The sequence below is a fragment of the Podarcis vaucheri genome (assembly GCF_965113315.1).
Source record: "Podarcis vaucheri genome assembly, chromosome: 18".
NCBI lineage: Eukaryota > Metazoa > Chordata > Lepidosauria > Squamata > Lacertidae > Podarcis > Podarcis vaucheri.
The window spans coordinates 664,199-679,827 of NC_138756.1; the positions used below are offsets into that span (position 1 = coordinate 664,199).

At 48.7% G+C, this 15,629-nt stretch overlaps 1 protein-coding gene across 3 annotated transcripts in view; it reads left to right on the forward strand.

Annotated features, from left to right (window-relative positions):
* The first annotated feature begins 6,042 nt into the window (after nucleotides 1-6,042).
* LOC309523220 (guanine nucleotide-binding protein G(I)/G(S)/G(O) subunit gamma-7) overlaps nucleotides 6,043-15,629 on the forward strand; it is a 96,181-nt gene continuing 86,594 nt past the window's right edge. Inside the window, exon 1 of one of the 3 annotated variants that reach the window (XM_082207025.1) lies at nucleotides 6,043-6,127. The gene's annotated coding sequence lies outside the window, so the exon portion shown is untranslated. Of the gene's footprint in view, nucleotides 6,243-11,118; nucleotides 11,140-15,629 lie in introns of those variants that run through there. The other 2 variants (XM_082207023.1, XM_082207024.1) reach the window with 2 other exon arrangements.

The window sequence follows — 15,629 nt, forward strand, 5'->3', positions numbered from 1 at the left end:
GGCGGTGACGCTGGTCCCGATCTCCAACTGCTCCCCTCTGAGTCCCCTCTGGCTCTATCTTCCTGGGGTGTCCCCCTAGTCTCCCCCCTTGCCCTGGCCACTGGTGCTCCTTTTTGTGAATCTTCTGATTCACTGGAAAGACTCGGAGATCTCGGGTCCTCGTCATCACTCATCCTTTCTTCTGCCTCCTCCCCCTCGCTCTCTGTTTCCTCCCTTGCCCTCGCCTCTGCTCCTGAACCCCTGACATCATACAACAAAAAATTTATGCATTTGAGCTGGGCAACTCAGTTGGCGTCTATGAGAACCCAGATTTTTAAGCAATGCGGACTGAAGTTGCTTCTGGGGCCCTGAAACATCACCTTCATTTGTTTTATGGGAGATCTGCCCCGGTGGGCGGCAACACCAGCGATGCGTCCGTCTCTTTTTCCCAAAGGGGGATTCAATGCTCCTTGAGATTCTGCCTGAGCCACGGGCACTGCGCTGCGAGCCATGCCAATGCCGATGATTCCAGATGGCGAGGGAGGGACAGGGCGAGCATCTCCTGCACCAAACAGGCTGCATCGCTTGGGACTCTGAGGGGTGTTTGCAGAGGGTGGGTGCGTGTGCAAATGCGTGGAAGGCTGCGTCATCCGTGTGTGCTGCGCAGCTAGACTTTGTCTCCGTGCACCGCTCTTGCCTCTCCCTTCCCTCGCTTGCTGTGCTGGAGGGTCCTGCGTTTGAGGCCTGCGTTTGCACCAAGGTGCGTCTGCGCATGAAGGTCACCAGAAGAGCCGGGCTGCTGGATCAGAGCCTGTCCTCAGCTAATCAGGATAGACTGCTTCTGGGCCTGGAGGTTGCCTAGGGACACAAGAAGAGCCGGGCTGCTGGGTCAGGCCCCAAGGGGGTCCAGGATGCTGTCCTCACAGGGGCCAGCCAGACCCCCGTTATGGGACACCTGCCAGCCTTGCTCCCCGGGTGTGTGGCGCCGCTTCTGTGTGTGGATCTCACAGTGTCTCTGCCCCCCTCACAATCAGAAATGGCAAGTCCCCCTTAGGCCCTGCATGGCAAATCCCGAAATGCGTCATTCACAGGGTTGCTGTGGAAACCGTTGGCTCTCTGCTGGCGTTTGGGAGCGGAGGAGACGGGGAAAGGGAGGGGAGAGCTGCAGCCCCCTTGGAAAAGGGGGGCACCCCCATGCCTCTCCCTGAGCCCCCTTTCTCCGATGGAAATAGGGACGTCCTCTTCTCCACCAGGAAGCTTCTCCCACATTTGAGCTCAGTGCACACAGAGATGCCTTCTGCGCTTCAGCCTCAGCCACCTTGAACCAAGGGCAGCCTCTGCTGAACTGACCTCACAGGGTTGTTGTAAAGGAAAAAGGTGCGAGGGAAGGAATCGTGTGCAACATCTTCTACAGATAAATGGAATGAAACAATATTTCAGCTGTAAGCAGCCCTGAGTCCCTGGAGGGGGGAGGGGAGAGGCAGGAAATAATAATACTGGGAACAGAATGATCCTACCAGAGAGTAAATGCTATTGCTATTGAACTCAGTGGGACTTAGTTCCAAGTAAAAATGCTTCAGGTTGCAGTGTAAAGCTGCACAATCTTTATACCCAATTACTTGGTCGTAAGCTCCATTGACTACAGTGGGACTTACTTCTGAGTAGGCAGAGTGAGGCTCCATTTACAATAAAGGAATAAACCTTCTCCGTGCTTCCTAAGAAATGGCAGGCTGCCGAATGACTTGCAATGAAAGACTTTAAAGTGGATAGGTGACCTTTTCCTTCAAAATTATAGGACACTTCACCATTTCCTCCATTTGGTGCAGGGATTTTATTTTCAGTATAAACAGGACTCCGTTTTAGCCCCTGCACACACCACTTTTAATTATTCTCCAAGATGGGGAGGGGAAAAGGAAAGCGGGACATTCCGGGATCAAATCAGGAACCGGGATGCCTTCTGTAATTCTGGGACTGTCCCTGGAAAAGCAGGGCCCTCGGAGGGCCTGACATAGGCGTTTGCTTTCTCCTCCTGCCATGGGCTTTGAATTCACACCGGCCTTCAGGAAAGCTCTGTGTTAGCTCTGTTTCTAATGTGTCACAAGATTATAAACTATGTCTCATGCAAGAAAATATCTTATTTTGAGTTTATTGGACTCCATCACACGATGGCATAAACATCCGTTGATGACAGCCTGCTGTTGGAGATGCAAAAAGGAAAACGCTTCTTTTAAACTTATGTTTTTTACAGTGTCCGTTATTGGTGAATTTGCGTCTGTGTGTGTGTGTGTGTGGGGAGTTAGGATGTATAAATGCTGCTGTGGGGAAAGAGCTAAAAATTTCAGAAGATATCATTCATATACCTACCAGGGGTCTGCAACCTTTAAGACAAAAAGAGCCACTTGGACCCGTTTCCGAAGGAAAAAAACTGGGAGCCGCAAAACTCGTCATTATAAAAATAACTTTTTTGTCACTTTTATTATTATTTCTTTGTTTGACCCCTCAGAATTACTCCTCCTCATAGAAATAAACGTTAAATTAACAAGCTACCTTTTTGTGTGTGTGTGTTCTTCACTCCCCTTAAAAACAGTGACCAGCATACATGCCCCCTTTCAATGCAGTGACCAGCGTACATGCCCCTTACAATGGGGCGGGCGGGCGGGAAGGTGACGTCGGGACGGTGCGTGACTAACGCACGCACCGCCCCCATGCGACGTCACAGCCAGTACAGCGCCCGCCACAGTGGGGAGTGTCGGGGCGCACAATGCGCCTCCTCCCCTCGCTACTATCCACCCCGGAGCCGCGGCAAAGGTGTAAAAGAGCCACATGCGGCTCCGGAGCCGCAGGTTGCAGACCCCTGACCTAACCTATGGGGCTTGACAGATGGTCAGCAAAAATAGAGTCTCTGGGCCCACACATCTGCAAAAAGATTTATATTTATACATAGGAAGGGCAAAAATATGTCCCCCTTCAATCGATGGATAGAGGACATAACAATTCTTGCAACTAATGAACGGACAAAGATTACGCACAATCAAATTTAATGATATTTGGAATGTATTTGTCAAAACCACATAGTTAATCAAATATTTGAGGGAAACAATGAGTTTATTCATCTACATAGATACTATATAGTTATATTTTATGGTTCTTTTGTTATTTAAAATGCTTTAATTTTTTTTTATGTATTCTCTTCCTTTTTTCTATTTCTCCCCTTTCTTATTTCTTTTAATTTACTGTAATAAGCTCAATAAATTTATAAGCAAACATTTTAAAAAGGAGAGGCCAGTGTTGACTTGGAAGCTTGCAAGGTTGCTGCACCCGCAAGGTCTGGAATGGCACCCATTTCATGCCCTGTTTCGGGTGACACAGGCTCCCCATCGATGGGTGACTGTCCACCAATGCACCACCTGCCCTTGGCCACCAGGGGGCACCCTGCACCCAAAAGCGAAACTGGCTTTGCTCCTTTGCCTGGAAGAATTGGGAGTTGGGGGTTGAGGGTGACTTGCCCAGGGGGCGCTCTGGGGTGGGGGGGGCCTAATGGACCAGGGTGCTCCCCCCCCGATCAGCCCCTGGATCAGGCCCAGGTGGGCAGCCCATCCCTACCCAAAGGCAGCCTTTGTGGCAGCTGCTCTCTCTCTCTCCCTAGCCTCCCTCGCAGGGCTGGCTGTCCCTGTTGAGGCCTCATCTCTTCGGCATGAGCTGCCTCTGCCCAAAATTAAGAGATAAACGTTGCTTTCTCTCCAAGAAGAAGCAACTGGTTCCCTCACTGAGCTGAGTGTACACTTTCATAGAACTGTAGAGTTGGAAGGGACCCCCAGCGGTCATCCAGCCCAACCCCTGCAATGCAGGAATCTCAGCCAAAGCATCCCTGGCAGATGGACATCCAAGCTATGCTTAAAAACCTCCAAGGAACTAACTTGCTCCAGCCACAGCCAGAGTCCAGCTTCGTTCCACTTTAAAATGGTTCTGATAATGGATCATTCAATTTCTCCTGATGCGTTCTCTCCCTGCAAAGCACGTTTCTGCCTTAATATCTCAGTGCAATTCCCTTTGGCAGGAACACTTGTGCCCACAGCCCTGCAAAGGGAGCCTGTCTTCCATTTCCCTTCCTTTTCCCATGGACAAATCAAATATCCTAAAGCCTTTTACATTCAGCTGCAGCAATTTCGTTCTGCACCCAGCTGGTAGAAATCACCATTTCCTTTTATTCTGCCCCCCCCCCCCCCGTTCTGCATGCACATGGGCACAAAAGTGTGTCTCCACAGCAAAATGTTATGGCACATTCCTGGCATGGACATGTTTCCCCAGCAGGGGGCTGAGGAGGCTGGAAAAAATATAGTTTTTGTGGTCCAGGATACCAGGCCACTCGCCGATAAGACAGGAAAAGCGAAGACGAGATGGGAGTTCCTCATCTCTTGCGGGAGTCTTTCTCCATGTGCAAAATGTGTTCATTTAAATTTTATTTTTGGGCATCTAAAAGTGCAGCCAGTCAAGGGGCAAATCTGGGAGTGGGCATTGAGCTGAATCTTTGATTTGAGCAAACTTGAGCAAACTCATTTATTGAAATAAGTTTATTGTCCAATTTATTGCCATCTAAGACAGGGGTCAGCAACCTTTTTCAGCCATGGGCCAGTCCACCATCCCTCAGATCATGTGGGGGCCGGACTATATTTTGAAAAATGGTACGAATGAATTCCTATGCCCCACAAATAACCCAGAGATGCATTTCAAATAAAAGGACACATTCTACTCATGTAAAAACATGCTGATTCCCGGACCGTCTGTGGGCCGGATTGAGAAGGCGATTGGGCCGGATCCGGCCCCTGGGCCTTAGGTTGCCAACCCCGATCTAAGATTTCGTTGGGGGATTGGAGATTTCTCCAGGGCTGCAGGCTTTGAGGGATCCACAAAATGGCCGCAAACGGCTCTATCCTCCCTTCCTCTTTTACCTGAAGTTTAAGGGCATTTTTTTAATCTGGAAGTTTTTAATGTTTGGCGTTTTATTTCGTTTTTATATGTGCTAGAAGCCACCCAGAGTGTTCTGACTCTCATTTTAAAGAACCACCTTGCATTTGGCAAGACAGATGGGAGATGTACAAACAATAAAATAATAATAATAATAATAATAATAATAATTGCTTTGTGTCTTAAAAAATGAAAAGAACCTTTTATGCATTAAATTTATGCACCACTGAAGCTGATTGTTTGCTTTGTTTGCCTAATGAATCTCAGGTTTTTCTTCCTGTTTGGATTCACTATCCTCCCAAATTTGCACATATTGGTTGCTGTCCAAATACTGGAATATATAGGGCCTCTGTCTGCGTTTCAAGGGTTGCCTTCCGGTTTTTACTTCTCTGGGGATTATTGGGTTGTTTTCGTTCTTATTTCTAGAATGTATTTTGTGTTTTTCCTATCATGATTTCATTGCAAACCGCCCATGAAGATTTAATAAAATAAAAATAAATAACATTATTTGGCGTTTTTTCCGGTCAGTTGTCATTCTTCAAATGCCACTGCCAAATTGGGAGAAAGGTGGGAGGCAAATGCAGTAATGATTTTATGATTATTATTTGTTAAAGTTTAATAATAATTGGTATTATTTTCTCATTGTTGAGGTACTGGTGCTTTTAAACAATAATAGTTAGATAATTAATATTTTTTAAAGGCTTTATTATGGAAACTGAATACAGTGGGACCTCGGGTTAAGAACTTTGCTTCAGGATAAGAACGGGCGGACCTCCGGAACAAAGGAAGCTCTGGCCCCGAGGCGCCCCCGACCCTGGTCCGAGCTCTGCATTGCCGCCTTGCCCCGCCCCTCTCCTTTCCCGCCTTTGCCGCTCATGAATAATGCAAAGAGGGAACATGCGCAGTCTGGCCCACCTCCGCAATCTGCATACGAGCCGAGGCCCGCTCCCTCCCCCCGCCCTCGCGGGCCCTGATTGGCCGCTTCCGCGCTCGCTCGCTCTCTCCCCCCGCCCTCCCCCGCGGGGACAACCTAACGGCGCAGCTGAGCGCTCGTCCCGCCTCCGCGCTGAGGGACGCGCCGCGCCTATTGGCCGAGCGGCGCCGTCGGTCATCGCCCCTTTGACGGTGGACGGGAGCGGACGGCGGGGGGGCTGCCCGGCCAGCTTTCGGGACTTGGCAGCAGGTTGGGTTGCGCGGCAGGGCGAGGGAGGAGGCGGCGGCTTCGGCAGCAGCGGGGGAAGCGGCGAGGCGGAGCGGCCGAGAAGGAAGGCAGAGAAAAAGGCGAGCGGGGCAAGAGGGTAAGAGGCGCCCGACTCGCAAAGCCGCCACCGCCGCCCTCAGGGTGACGCGGAGGGGAGGTCACGTGGGCACCTGTGAGGGGCGGGGCCGAGGAAGGAAACGCCCCTTGCGGTGGAGTCTTCAGGGGCGGGGCTTATGTGGCACCGCCCTGTGTTGCGAGCGGGCGGGGCCACCGAGGAGGGGCGTGCAGGGGAAAAGGGGGAGGAGACAATGGCAGGTGGGAGGGGCTTGCACGGTAATTGAGGGGGAGGAGCTGAGAGGGGCGGGGACCATAGGAAGTGGGAGGAGCCTTAAGAGGAGGGAGGCCTTTCCAAGGGAGGAGCTGCTTCTGTGCTGGTCAAAGTGGGAGGGGCCTATCAAATGAAGGAGGGGCTTCTGCACAGTTCAGTGGGCGGGGCTTGCATGTTGATTGAGGGGCTTCTATGCTGATCCCGAAAGGGTGCTCAAAAGGAGGGCAAGGGTGTTCATTTGGTGTCAGCAGCCTCCTCCACATTGCAGGCACAGCATGAGCTTCTGGAACTCCATGCCACAAGACGTGAGGTGGACAGCTTTTTTGGGAGAAGGGGCAGGTTTCACTGGCGGGGTGGGGATCTGTAGCTGGAGCTCCGCCTGCCTGGCCACTGAGAACAGGGCCTGGGCCGGTGGGGAGTTGTTGGGCTTTCCGTTGTGGTATCTGGCTTCTCACTTCTGGTGAGAAGGGTCCCAGCGGGGCAGCGTGGGGAAGAGTATCTTGCCATTTAGACAACAGACTGGAAGCACCTTGCAGGGAGGACGGGGGACTGTTGGGGCTTGGAACACGTAAGTAGTCATTGCGGAAGGTGCTTGAGAAGGGCAAGTGGTTCCTGTGCATGCACAGAGCGCCTTTATGGGTGAGGGTCACTGAGGAATTCGGCGGAGAGGGTCTGGCCAGCTTCTGGACTCTACAGCAGCCTGGGGACATTGGGTCCCCAGGCGTTGTTGGACTCCTACTCCCATCATCTCTAGCCTGTGGTCAGGGATGATGGAGTTGTAGTCCAACCACACCCGTCTAGCTCAGTTGCTTAGAGTGTGGTGCTGATAATGCCAAGGTTACAGGTTGCAGGTTGTAAGTACACTGGAGTGTTTAGCTGGGGATACATCCCAAGTGGAGAAAGGCTGTTTGGCAGAGTGGGGCTGCTGTTAACACACGTTGCCAGCAATAGAAACTGAGATATGAAAGCTAAGAGCTAAAGGGCACCTTAAACCTCCGTTATGGGTGACAACGGAATTTCTAGGCACGCTTTTTTGATAACAAGAATACAAAGCTGAAAATCAATGAACTGTAGCTAAAATATTATGTTCATTTTTCACATGGTGTAGTCCTTCCCCTGCCCACCCTCCTAATATTCTTAAGAGGGACTCTTCTCCAGTCTTCAGGGAGTAGCTAGAAGGGGGAAGGCAGAAAAAGGTCCTCATTTCCTTTCACTTTGCAGTTTTAATCTGAAATCTTAGGCGTAATACTGTGCTCAGAAACTGCTTTCTCTAATGAAGTTCCCTGTTGCAAAATGCGCCTAGAACAATGGGAATTCCCAACACCAGTTATTGCTCTTCCAGAAATGAGCCCCTTGAAATGATATGCAGGAAGGTCTTGGGGGCTGGTGCCCTCTAATTAATGCCGGGGGGAAACACTCCCCATGAGCCCAGTACAGTATTTGGACAAACAACTCATTGCCACTGGGTTCAGTCTGCTCGTGACTTGGCTTGCTTGCAAGGGATATGATGGAGCCAGAGGGGTTGTGTGGGACTTGGAGAGGGAGGGGGGCTGGAGCTGTCATTCCTGAGCTGAGGGGCTGATGCTCAGGTCTGTTCTCCTCTTCCTGGATGGGCGCCATGAGGATGGGAAATGGGTGCTGGAGTCCCATGGGGAGGCAATGTCGATTTGGCTACTCCCAGACCTGAAAGCTGCTGCAAAAAGCTGCATTTTACCTGCCTGGCAAAAGTTGTATTTTGGTTAAATTTCTGCAAAGCAGCAAGGAGCATGCCTTGCCGTGTGCCAAGTGCTTTTTCTCTCTCAACTGCTTTCAGAATGTTATTAATTGTGTTTGGTTGTGGAACGTTTTGATCTGTTTCAGGACATCATTGCTGCTTTTCCAAGTTGTGGATCTGTCTGCTGCCCTGGGGAGGAAGGGCAGGATATAAATTCAGTAAGCAACAATAAATAGACATGCAGGTGTTTGGCTTGTCTAATGCAGAAGGAAACTGTAAATTCTAAGGTCACTGCATCCACTGGTTTATTTTGTGTCAAATCTCCATAGAAGATTTATACTTTGCTTTTCTCCCTTGGTCACTTGAAGCAGTTTACAGTGCAATATAATGCTTTAAAAAATTGATAACTTTATATTCTTCTCATCTCCCTGTTTCCATGGCTGTACTGTTGGTGTAATTTAATTTTAAGGGGCAGCCTAGGCATGCTTCATCTGCTACATCCCACGATATGGCATATGTGTTGTATGTGCATGGGATGCCATGGCCCAGGCAATGGTGCCATATCTAGCCTTTAGAAAATTCGGGCTTATTCTTTTTGCTGTGGATGGAGAATTCGTAGGGAGTCTGAAGCAGAGGAAGACTCAGTAGCACAGAAAGAAAGGTATACTCTTTCAGAGGTGAGAAACATGAAAATTGGAGGCCTGTTGAAATTTCTGTCTGAATGGAGTATACTGAATAGGATGGAGAGCAGAGTCTATCCCAGTTGTGTGGGCAACACTTGCTCTTTAAGAAAAAACCACCTCTTTACATCTGCTTCCATGGAAGGCATTATTTGCATCGGATGGTTGTTGGAGAAAGAAATCTTTTCTCTTGTTCAGAATTGGTTCCAGGATCTGCGTGGTTTGTGCGCTCACACTTGTGTCAACAGAGATTGGGCCTCATGGCAGGCAACAAGATCTCGATGAGGAGATGTGTGCGTGCAATAAAGGAGTTTGTGTTTCGCCACAGCTTCAGTCACCAGCAGCATCTCTCGGCAGCGACAGTGGGGCACTGGTGGATCCATGGGGTTGAAAGCAGCCGAATGCAGCCTTCCCTAGCCTGGTGCTGTCTGGATATTGTTGCAGCCAGCAGTCCCCCAGGTTTGGGAAAGAGCTCTGCACACTTGTAGTCTCGCACCGCCCAACTTGTTGGAAATCTGCACGCCTTTGCCTCTCGTTCTCTTTCTGGGGACTCTGAAATGCACTGCCAGAGTGAATTTCTATCTGATTACAGATAAATTACTTTTATACTATTTTCCCCCTACGATTACTTTCCTAAATTACTTTTATACTATTTTCAGGTTCCCAGGTTGGTGAAATGCCACCCTGGCCGCCTGGAGCTGCATCACTTCAGTGATTTCCAAGTGTTACTCGTTTCTTAGAAGGAAGTTGGCCTAAATTTAGCGCTTGCCTTTTGTAACATCCGCTGTTTGTCCTTTGAGGAGGTGTTGAGCCCTTCTGCTCCAAAACGTTTTCTGAAATATTGCCTCTGTGATGTAACAAGAGGAAGGGAAGGTGTCCTTACGGTCAGCTTTAAGGAAGTGGGGTTTGTTTTGAAACCAGGATCTTGTTCTCGGGATGCAAGAAATGACACCCCCTTTGGCACATGGTAGGAGTTCTCTTTTTAAAAAGTTAAATGGTCCAAATAGACTTGCTAGTTAAGGGGGCTGCAATGTGTTATACGTAGGGCTACCTCTGAAGACAGCTTGGAGACTTCAGTCATTGCAGAATTCAGCAGCCAGGTTGCTGACCTAGACAAGACTGTTTGAGCATATTGCACTGATCCTGGTCCGACTGCACTGGCTGCCCAATTCAAAGTGCTGTTTTTGACCTCTGAAGTCTTAAAAGGCTCAAGACTGCATCACCTCAAGGACCGTCTCTCCCTGTATAAACCGACGCAGACACTGAGATCATCTTCTGAGGCCCTTCTTCATGTGCCTCCGCCTTGAGAGGTCCAGAGGGTGGCACATGAGAACGGGGCATTTGTTTGTGGCATGCTCTCCCCAAGGGGTCTCTCCTGGTGCCTTCATTACATATCCTTAGGCGCCTGCCAAAAACATTTCTCTTCTCTCAAGCCTTTGGCTCATGGGACCATTTACGGCCTTTTAAACTCTCTCTCTCTCTCTCTCTCTCTCTCTCTCTGTGTGTGTGTGTCACACACATATATAAGGGGGTGGTATTGTTTTTGTCTGTTACTATGGTATCTATTTTTGTGTCTTTATATTGTAAACTGCCCCGTCATGCTCTGATGAAGGAAGGTATAGAAATTAGGTAAGTAAACAAATAAGATTAATAATAAATAATATTCCAAAGCCATGGCATCTACACAGAGGTTGCCCTGGCCTGGGAGGGCTCTGCCATTTATTATTTGCAGAGCAAACATGGACACAGGTTGCAGGGGGGGAGAGCAGACCCTTCAAATGTCCCTATTTTCTAGGGATGTCCCTGATTTAGAGAAGCCATCCTGGTTTCTGATTTGATCCTGGAACATCCCACTTTTCCTTAGAATGTCCCTGTTTTCGTTGGAGAAATGTTGGAAGGTATGGAGTAATCTGACCCCCGAGCTGTCGGAAGGCAATTCTGTATAGGGAAGTTTTTTTAAATATTAATGTTTTATTATGTTTTTAAATATATTCAAAGCTGCCCAGAGTGCTGGGGCAGCCCAGTAAGATGTGTGGGGTATAAGTAGAAACATTATCATTATGAAATGGGACGTCCCTATTTTCAGCGAAGAAATGTGGGAGAACGAGAGAGGAGGGCAGTCGTAACTGGGGATAAAGCCGACCCCTCATACTCATTCTTGGAATCAGCAGGACAGGCCAGGAGCCGCCCTCCGTGAGCCCAGAGAAAGCCTTTCTGCCAGCTGGGCTGAGTGGTTGAAAGGGGCGCAAGCTTTTCCCAGAGGCATCTGAAGGTAGCCCTGTTGAGGGAAGTTTTTAATGTCTGATGTTTTATTGTGCTTTTAATTCTGTTGGGAGCCACCCAGAGTGGCTGGGAAAACCCAGCCAGATGGGCAGGGTATAAATAATTTGTTGTTGTTGTTGTTGTCTGCATCCTGCATGAATGCCCCTCTCTCCCGCCCAGATGGGTCTGCCTTGTTTTCATTATGAATGGAGCAGCTTAAAACCATGACTTCACCCTTCAGATATGTTCTTGGAAGTGCTGGGAAAAAGAAGTCCTCTCTCTTGCAGGGTTCAGTCGCTTTGACTTGGGGAACTCAGGGGTGGAGATCGGGTCCTTGGAGGTGGGGCGCAGCTGAGGGGCACCAAACAGCCCCTGGGAGGGTCTTCTGGGCACAATTTCCACAAGAAACTTCTCCTCAGCTGCCGTGAATTGTTTTTCTATGTAGTTCTGGGCGAGAAAAGCTGCCAGGAAGTTGGAGTCGTCTTTCTTTCTAATTTATTGCCTTCTTGTGAAAAACTTCCCGGCTTTCTCTGCTGGAAATGAAGGCAGCAAACTGCAGAGGGCCATTGGTGTGCAAGTCAGAAAATGGAGCCTGCCTTCCCTCTTCAGCCTGGGTTTCTTGTCAGCGTTAGAAACACAGATACATAAGCCAGTTGCCAACCTTAAACCTAGAAGCAGTATTAGCCATTATCCAGGCATGTTTTGCAACTGGTGCGTCCAATTGCGACCACGTGGAGATACCTGGGTACCGGGTTGGTGACTGGGCAAAGCAAAATGTCACTTAGAGAAGGATCCAAAATATTTCCCTTGAAGCTTGAGTTTGTTTCATTCTGGATTGTTTTATTTGATGTTCTAGTGTGTTGCAAACCACTTTGAGAATTGTTCTTTGAAATACAGAGCGGTATAGAAATGAAATGAATTGTCCTCATCATCTTCAAAGTGTAAAAAATGGTGCCTAGGCATTCCATCGTGGCAACTGTAACTTAGGTTCAATGAGATACAGGTTTTATATATGAGTTTCTAACACCAAACAGAATGTCTAGGTGCCATTTCTTTTTCAGTGAATTTTATTATTATGAGGTTGTTTATTTCATAAAATTTACAGAATCATAAAATCGTAGCGTTGGAAGGTATCTCAAGGGTCATCTAGTCCAATCCCCGGCAAGGCAGGAATCTCAACTAAAGCATCCATGACAGATGAACAGCTATATACTGCTTGATTATGTTTATGGGAGGGGATTTTTTGTGGAGGGGCAGGAACGCTGGCAATCTTGGTTCTCCCCATTTTTTTTTGTACTAAAAATTTCCTGCACACAAAAAATTGCAGCTCAGGCCCCCAGTTTAGGGTTATCTCCCATTTATGTAACCGATGAGGAGGAATGGTTTGGAACTGGGGCGGCCAAAACATTTCCTCCTTTCTTGTCCTCTGCGACTTCTTTCTTCCTCCCTCCTTCCCTCCTGAAGCAAAATTGTCCTGGAGATATGACTGACGCTTAATGACAGTGGAAATAAATTCTTTGTTGTTACCCAGCTTGCTCTGGTCTTCCTGAGGGCAGCAGAGAGAGAAAGGGGTGGGGGTGCGGATGGGGGAGTCCAAATCTCCTCCCCGCCCCATTATGGGGGAACAAAGGCCTGTTTCTGCTCTGGCACATCTTCCTTCCTGCTCAGCATCTGATGTCCATTTCAGGAGGCTGGTGGAGCCTTGGGGGCATTCTGTCCATTACAGGGGCTTAGCTCTTTCCCTGTCAATGGGATTTTCTTTGGGTTGGGGGGGGGGCTTGTTCCCTTGCATCTTCTGCTAAGACTTCTCCTCCTGCATTTAAAACAAAACTTCACAGAAGTTGGTTAGGAAGCTCCTCCACATCTGTTTAATGATGCTTCTTCCCATGGTGCCTCCTGCCCCCCCCCCCATTTTTTGAATTTTATACAGCTGGTCTCAGGGCGCTTTGCAGCATAAAACCACAATATAAAACCACAAAATGCATAATAAAAATAAAACAACAATCCAATAACCCCCTGCTTCCCCAACACATTTTAAGAGGGCATTGGGTGTCAATCAGCCAAAGGCCTGGTTAAAGAGGAACCTTTTTTGCCTGGCACCTAAAGGTGGATAATGAAGGTACCAGGCAAACCTCCCAGGGGAGAGCATCCCACAGACAAGATGCCACTGCAGAAAAGGCCCTGTTTTCATTTTGTCACCCTTGAGATATTGGGGCCTTGAGCCATTGAAGGCTTTATAGGTCAACACCAGCACTTTGAATTGGGCCTGGAAACTAATGGGCAGCCAGGGAGGTCAGGCAAGTATCAGTGTAAAATACTCAAACTCTCTTGCCCTGGTGAGCAGCCTGGCCGCTGAATTCTGCACTAGCAGAAGTTTCCGAACTGTCTCCAGAGGCAGCCCCATGTATAAAGTTTTGCAGTAATCTAACCCACTCTGCCCTACCACCATGCAAGAGTTTTCCTGCTCCCTGGAGGAATCCCCTCTCTCAAAACATGGCAGGCTGCTTCCAAAATCTCCATGTTACAGTCGCCAAAATGGAATTCCCAGCTGCCATTTTTGGGCCAGACAGCTGAAAGTCTATGCTGCTTTTGATTTTATTTCTTGATTTTTGTGTTTTGTGTTGTTTCCCCCATAGTTTTGTTTGTTTGCTGAGCTGCCCCAAGAACTTCATTACGGGGCAGTAAGGAAACCCTGTGAATAAAACAGTGACTAAATGCTAGGTCTTTTTCATGCCACCTTCAGTCTCTGAAAAAATGTGTGATATTCCATCCCCTGAAGGTCACAGAGTTAAATAAAATCACTGGACCATCTTGACTGACACTGTGGCAGGAGCATATTTAAGAAGAGATCATATTAAATCAGATATAAATCAGTATAGCAGGAGTGATTTTTGATGTTAATGAAACCATGATGTTTGGAAGTAGTTTTCCTTTGTTTTGCCCATTGCGTGGAGAATTCTTTGAGGATTTATTTCGGCCATTCCTTCTACAACCTGGTGCCCCCACCTGCTCCTCAAATAGCGACCTGGATCCTCGCTTGTGGTTATGGCGGTTCAGAAACCTGACCCCCTCTGCCTCAGAGCTGTTGTGAGTTGTGTACACTTCAGATTGAGCAGGAGGTGTTTCTGAAGGTGGCTGCAGCAGCCCTCCTGTTCCAGAATTCCTGAGCAGGTGAACTGGGAGTCCCGCCAGGCTCACCTGTTGTGCAAGCTGGCCTGGAGCAGTTCTTATTTCGGAAGATGCACTCGCTCCCGGAGGGGCAGGCAGAGGCTTCCTGGGTGGTGCGCATGCCAGAGGTTGTGTCTCTTGGTACCTGTAGGCTCCCTTCCAAATCCAGGTAAGACATTTGCACCTGGAGGCAGAAACAGCAGGTTGGAGGGGAGCAGTGCTTCTGGAGACCAAGTTTCTGGAGACCAGCGGGGACCGGGGGCAGGCAGCTCTCATGCTCAAATCCTGCTTGTGCATTTTACATTGAGGCAGAGCTAGAAATGTGTGTTTTGCACCTGGCGTGGGTCCAATTGCAACCCTGTGAAGATCTCTGGCTGCCAGGTTGGCAACTGGCACCTCCCTCTGACTGCCCCTCTGGCTTTCTTAAGCAGATGCGCAGAAGAGCTTGTACCTTGCATTTATATCACAAGGAGTGCATGGTTCACTCCCCCCCCCCATTAATTCCTACAACAACCCTGTGAGGTAAGTGAAGAGGCCATCACTGACTCCAAGGTCACCAAGTGAGCTTCATGACAGAGTGAGGATCTGAACCCTGATCTCCCAGGTCCTTGTCCAACACTCTAACCACTACACCCACTTGCTCCCTAGAGCACTTCTGCTATGGGGCAGCTCTATAAATTAAGTTGGTAAATAAATATGGAGAAAGCCAAATGTCACTTAGAGAAGGACCTGAAATACTCTCCTTGATGTTTGAATTTGTTTTATTCTGGATTGTTTTATTTGGTTGTTTTATTCTGCATTGTTTTATGTGTTGTGAACCGCTTTGAGGTTGTTTTCTTTAAAATATAAAGCAGTATAGAAAACAACAACAACAATATAATACCCCATTGGAAAAAGGTGCCTAGACATTCCATTCTGGCAACTGTAACTTAGGTTTAAGGTGCCATTTGGCAATTCTAACCCTGGGGGACAAAGAGAGGGTTTCTCCACGGATCTGCCCTCCCCAACCATCCCAGGTCTGGTGTATCAGCAAATGAATGCAAGCCCAGCCTTCTGTTTTGATGGGCACAGTGTGCCTCTCTCCCTGGAGGGGCACCAGCATGCTTTCTCAAGGAGATGTATTTGTGGGTGCAACGCTCTTCCTCACTCCCATGCCACAATATTCACACTTGCATCCCCCTCTGCCCTGGTTTCCTGCAGAAGGGTCTTCCAGACTCTCCGAGTGGTCAGGCTCCCTGGGCCCACCTGCGACCCTGCTTACATGTCTCCCACCCTTCGCAACAGCGTGGGCATCTGCAGAATGAAGCCCACTCCCCACTCCAGGGCCCAGCT